Genomic DNA, 6,026 nt, shown 5'->3' with positions numbered 1-6,026 from the left:
TTGTTTTGAGACAGAGTTCCGCTCTGTTGCCCAGGCTGGAGTGCAGCAGCATGATCTTGGCTTCCTGCAACCTTTGTCTCCCAGGTTCAAGTGATTTTTGTGCCTCTGCCCCCCAAGTAGCTAGAATTACAAGTGTGTGCCATCATGCCCAGCTAATTTTTGTATTTTTTAATACAGGCGGGGTTTTGCTACATTCACCAGGATGGTCTCCAACTTCTGGCCTCAGATGATCTGCCCACCTCAGCCTCCCAAGGTGCTGAGATTACACACATGAACCACCTTGCCCAGCCTCATCCTCATACAGGAAAATCGTTTCCTGTATGACATCAGACATATTTCCTCGTATGTCTGATGTCATGCAGCGTGGGTCTCTCCCTAGCAGACTCGTTTCATTTCACCTAATTGTCTTCCAGGTTTCTCCAAGTGGTTGCAGATCACATGATTTCCTGAAGTGTTACAGCTGATGTGTGTTTCCTTGTGTATATATACTGTGGTTCCTTTATCCCTTCATCTGTGGATAGACTGGTAGGTTGATGCCGCATCTTGGCTGTTGTGACTAGTGCTTCAGGACACATGAAAAGGCAGATAACACAGGGATTTCATTTTCTCTAAACATGTACCCAGTGGTGGGATTGTTAGCTGGAGTGGCAGTTGTACTTTTACCTTTAGTTTTTTATTTTTTAAAGATGGAGTCTTGCTCTTGTCGCTCAGGCTGGAGTGCAGTGGCGCGATTTCGGCTCAATGCAAGCTCTGCGTTCAAGCCATTCTCCTGCTTAAGCCTCCAGAGTGACTGGGCATACAGGCACCTGCAACCACGCCTAGCTAATTTTTATATTTTCAGTAGAGACGGGATTTCACCATATTGGTGAGGCTGGTCTCGAACTCCTGACCTCAGGTGATCCAACTGCCTCGGCCTCCGAAAGTGCTGAAATTACAGGTGTGAGCCACCGCGCCCAGCCTACCTTATACTTTTTTAAGGAACTTCCAAAAGTTTTTGTAGTGTGTATAGTAACTTTCATTCCACAAAGAGTGTAGAAGATTTTTTTTTCTGCAAGTCTACACTGACCATTGCCTTCAACAGTTTTGATTTTTGTCTTTTGTAATACTCATTCTAGGTAGAATTAGATGGTAACCGAGTATGGTTTTGATTCATGTTTTTGTGAGGATTAGTGATATTGAGGAACTGTCACCTGTGGGTCAATTTCCTGCTTTCTTTTCACTCAGGTCTATTTAGATCCTTTTACCTTGGATATTTGTTGTTTTTGTTCTTGTTGTTTTTCACTTAGTCATATTAGTTTATTGTCTGTGTTAGATAATAACCTCTTTCAGGGTTAGGATTTTTTTCATTTCTCCCAGTCTTTAGGATTCCTGTTTTTTGTTTCATTGTTTCCTTTTCCCTGTAGAATTTGTAAAGTGTCCCTAGTCACATATGGTTATAGTTGCATATGTTAGCAGTGACTTTTGTGTTCAACACCCCACTTCCACAAAACACACAAACATGCGTGTGCCTGCACGCGTGCGCGCCCACACACTCACACACACGGAGCCAAGCCTTGCATTGTCTATGGGTGTAGTTTCCCTACTTTTTTTTTAGTGTTGTGATGCTTTTTTACCTTTTGCAGCCTGTTTGCATAGATTGAGGGTTTCCTAAAATATACACCCGCTCTATGTTTTCTTATAGGACCTTTACAGTTTCAAGATTGAGTTTAGGTCTTTACTTCATTTTGTGTTGATTTTGTGTATCGTGCATTGTAAGGGTCCTATTTCAGTGTTTTTCCTGTGGATATTCAGTTTTCTCAAAATCAATAATTGAACCAGACTCACTTTCCCATTGTATCTTTTTGGGGTTTTGAAAACTGTGTTCCCTACATATCATGTTGGATAGAGTATTTGGCTGCCTCATTGTGTCACTTAGGTCCTCGTTCTGTGTTTGTGACAGTCATGGATTGTTTGAATAACTACAGATTGTTTTTTCATTTATTATTTTCTTTGGTTCTAACCTTGGATTTTTCTTTTAGTGCTTTCTACTCTTATGATTATAGTTTAAAGGGTACACATGCAAGTTAGTTACATCTGTTGATTGCATGACGCTGAGACTTGGGGTCCCGACAACCCCATAACCCAGGCAGTGAGCAGAGGGCCCTCAGGGTGGGTCTTCAGCACACGTTCCCTCTCCCCTGTTTTTGATTGGTCTGGTGGTCATTCCAGGTGTCTGTTGTTCTCTTTATGTTTGGGTCTATTCAAAGTTTAGCTCCCGCTTATAAGTGAGAACATGTGGCGTTTGGTTTACTATTTGGGCCTTAGTTCCAGTGGTCTGCAGTTTCCTCCTTCTATTCTCAGGTGATCCTCCCACCTCAGCCGCCGGATTAGATAGGACTACAGGTGCCCACCACCACATCCAGCTAATTTTTGTATTATAGACATGGGATTTCACCATTTTGCTCAGACTTGTCTTAAATTCTGGACTGAAGTGATCCACCTGCCTCGGCTTCCCAAAGTTCTAGAATTATAGGTGTGAGCCACTGTGCCAGCCTCTCATCCACTGTTGATGGCTAGGTTGATTCCATGTCTTTGAAAATGTGAATAATACTGCCATGAACGTATGAGTGCCTGTGTCTTTTGGATAGAAGGATTGATTTTCCTTTGGGTAGATGCACAGGAGTGGGCTTACTGGATGAGATGGTAGTTCTGGTTTCAGCTCTTTGAGAAATCCCCGATCTGCTTTCACCGGTGTCTGTACTAGTTTTCATCCCCACCAAAACACACCAGCATTTCGTTTTCTCGGCTGCCTCACCAGCGTGTGTTCCTTGTCTGTGTGGGCATCACCCTTGTGACCTGCGAGGGATGGCATCTCATCATGCTTTTGATTGGCAGCTCTCTGGTAATGAGTGACTTTGAGCATGTTTTCCTATTTGTTAGTTGCTTGTACATCGACTTTTGAGAAGTGTGTGTTCACATCCCTGGCCTGTTTATTAATGGGATATTCTTTTTCTGTTCTCCTGGTTGACTTGTTGAAGGTCCTTGTAGATTCTGCATATTAGACATTGGTCAGATGCACAGTTCGGGAACATGTTCTCCCATTCTCTGTTGCTGTCTGTTTACTCTGTTGTAGTCTCTCTTGCTGTGCAGCAGCTCTTTCAGGTATTCGGGTATTCGGTCTGACTTGGCAGTGTTTGTTTTTGTTGCTGTTGCTCTTTAGGACTTAGCCATCTAAATGCTTTGCCAAAGCCTATGTGGAGAAGGATATTTCACAAGTTTTTAGTAAGATTTTAATAGTTTAGAGTTTTTACGTTTATATGTTTTATTCATCTTGAGTTCCTTTTTGTGTCTGGTGAGAGGTAGGGGCCTAGTGTTATTCTTCTGCACATGGCTAGCTGCTTATTTCAACACCATTGATTGAATAGGGTGTCCTTTTCCCTTTGCTTACTTTTGTGGATCTTGTGTTAGATCAGATAGTTTTCAGTGTGTGGTTTTACTTCTTGGTCCTCTCTTGTGTTCCACTGCTCTGTGTGGAAGCGGGTCCCTAGCTTTTCCATGAAATTTGAAATCAGGAAATGTGATGTGTCCGATGTAGTCTGGATGTCTCAGGATTGCAGAGGATGAAACTCAGGGAGCTTCATGGTCCCACCTGAATCAGCAGTGCGTATTTCTATTTCTTTCAGCAAATGTGTTTCATAGTAAAGAAACAATAGAACGAGAGGGTAGAGTGGGGCGTTATAGCCCATGCATACATTGTGGAATGATGAAATCAGAGTACTTAGTGTTTCTGTTACCTTTTCCGATTGTTTATTCTTTTATGCTGAGAACCTTCAGTATTCTGTCAAGCTGCTTTGAAAGTGATGTGCCGATACTGTTAACCCTGGTCACCCTGCAGTGGAATAGAACAACAGAATTTTCTTCCTCTCATTTATGTGTAACTTTGTACCCTTTTACAGTCCATGCCCATTACCCCTCTTTTCCCCCAATCTCAGGAAACCGATAATTGTGCTCGTCAGGTGTTTGAGATAGTTTCTCAGATTCTGCATGTGTGAGATGACTCAAGGTTTGTTTCTCTCCCCCTTTGCTCATTTAATTTACCACCATCTCCTCCAGGTGCAACCATGTGGTTCCCCATGATATGATTTCATTGTGGTTTTCTGTCTGAAGAGTATCCCGGTGTGAACATGTGGAACAGTTTCTTTCTCCCTTCGTCTGTGGATAAGCAGGTAGATTGATGCTTACACTGGCTCTTAGGAAAAGTGCTGGAATCCACATGGGTGGGTAGATCTATCTTTGGTGTCCTGATTTCAGTGACTTTGAGTGTATTCCTAGTAGTAGAATTGCTGGTTGAAATGGTAATTGGAGTCTTTTAAGGTTTGGAAGAACCTCCAAGTGGTTTCTGTAGTGTGTGTGCTAGTTTACCTTCTCACGAACTGTGGAGAAGAGTGTCTCTCTCTGTCTCTGGAAACACACCAGCATTTCCCTTTCTTTCAATGTTTTTTTTCTTTTTTTGTAACACTCATTCCAATTAGTATGAGATGATGTCTAAGTGTGGTTTTGTTTTACATTTTGCTTGTGGTTAGTGATGTTTGCCAGGTTATTGTGAGCTTGTTTCAGTTTGATGTGTAAGAGTGGGCAAAGGACGTGAAGACCTGAGATGGATGCACAGATTAAAGATTCTGAATCAACATTACTGATCCTCATGAGAAGTCAATCAAAACCACACTCAGATATCATCTCACTCTGGTGAGAACGCATGTTACCAAAATGGGACAACAATTTCATTGCTGTAGAGTATGTGTATGTAACCAGCAGGTGCAAGGAACAATTTGATCTGCGTAAACATAGCATCATAATGAAGTCGCAGTGTCTGGCATCTCTGTGAGCTCCAGACTTATGATTTCTCTGTGGAGAGAATATTCACAACTGAACTTTGTAGCTGTTTTGAAAATTGTGGTTTTCTGTTCTTGCCTTTTGGCATTATGGCCTATGGCTCTGTCCACGTTTCTGGTAAGGGCATGGATTTGTTTTTTATGGCTGTGTAGTGTTCCATGGTGTGTATGTACCACATTTCCTTTCTCTGATCCACTGCTGATGGGCACCGAGGCTGATTCCATGTCTTTACCATTGTGAGTAGTACTGCTGTGAACATACAAGTGCATGTGTGTTTTGGATGGAAGCATTTTCCTTTGGGTAGATCCTCAGGAGTGGGGTTGCAGCGCTGGGTAGTAATTCTCTTTTAAGTTCTTTGAGAAATGTCCACACTGCTCTCCATGGGATCTGAACTAGTTTGCATTTCCCCCTACAGTGAACCTGCATTTCTTTGCTCATCTGCCCCACCAGCCTCTGTTTGTGGACTGTGTGTCATAATTGCCATTCTGACCAGTGTGAGATGGTATCTCAGTATGTTTCTGATTTGCATTTCTCTGATGATCAGTGAGATCGAACATGTTTTTATTCTCATTGATCACTGGTACACCTCCTTTTAAGTGTGTGTTCATGTCCCTTGCTCATTTATAAGTTGAGTTTTTTTTTTTTCCTGATATTATTTGTTTAACATCTTTATGATAAATCCTGGATATTAGACGTTTTTCAGATGCATAGTTGAATATTTTCCCTCATTCTATAGGCTGTGGGTTGACTCTGTTGGTTTTTTCTTGTTCTGTGCAGCAGCTCTTTTGTGTATTAGGTCCCACTTACCAGTAAGTGCTGTTGTTGCCATTGCTTTTGGGGACTTGACATATAAATGCTTTACCAAAGCCTCTGTCGAGAAGGGTATTTGCGCGATTCTCGTGCAGGATTTTTTTATAGTTTCAGGTCTTGGATTTTTTTGTATTTATGTATCTATTTAGAGACTGAATCTTGCTCTGTTGTACAGGCTGGAATGCAATGGAGCGATCTTGGCTCACTCGACCCTCCACCTTCTGGGTTCAAGTGATTCTCCTGCCTCAGTGTCCCGAGTTGCTGGGAGTACAGGCACCATGTACAGCTAAGTTTTGTTTTTTTATTAGAGACAGGATTTCACCATGTCAACCAGGGTGGTCTCA

The 6,026-nt window shown here is 42.2% G+C and overlaps 1 long non-coding RNA gene across 2 annotated transcripts in view; it reads left to right on the top strand.

Moving 5' to 3' along the window:
* The first annotated feature begins 410 nt into the window (after positions 1 to 410).
* The window catches only part of LOC105533470, a 27,887-nt gene continuing 22,271 nt past the window's right edge, over positions 411 to 6,026 (top strand). For both annotated transcript variants that reach the window (XR_001005121.1, XR_001005120.1), the window contains exons 1-2: positions 411 to 525; positions 4,093 to 4,205. This is a non-coding gene — a long non-coding RNA (uncharacterized LOC105533470). The remainder of the gene's footprint in view (positions 526 to 4,092; positions 4,206 to 6,026) is intronic.

Source organism: Mandrillus leucophaeus, unplaced genomic scaffold (assembly GCF_000951045.1).
Source record: "Mandrillus leucophaeus isolate KB7577 unplaced genomic scaffold, Mleu.le_1.0 Scaffold1250, whole genome shotgun sequence".
In the NCBI taxonomy this organism is placed as follows: Eukaryota; Metazoa; Chordata; class Mammalia; order Primates; family Cercopithecidae; genus Mandrillus; species Mandrillus leucophaeus.
This window is presented reverse-complemented; position numbering and strand designations above follow the sequence as displayed.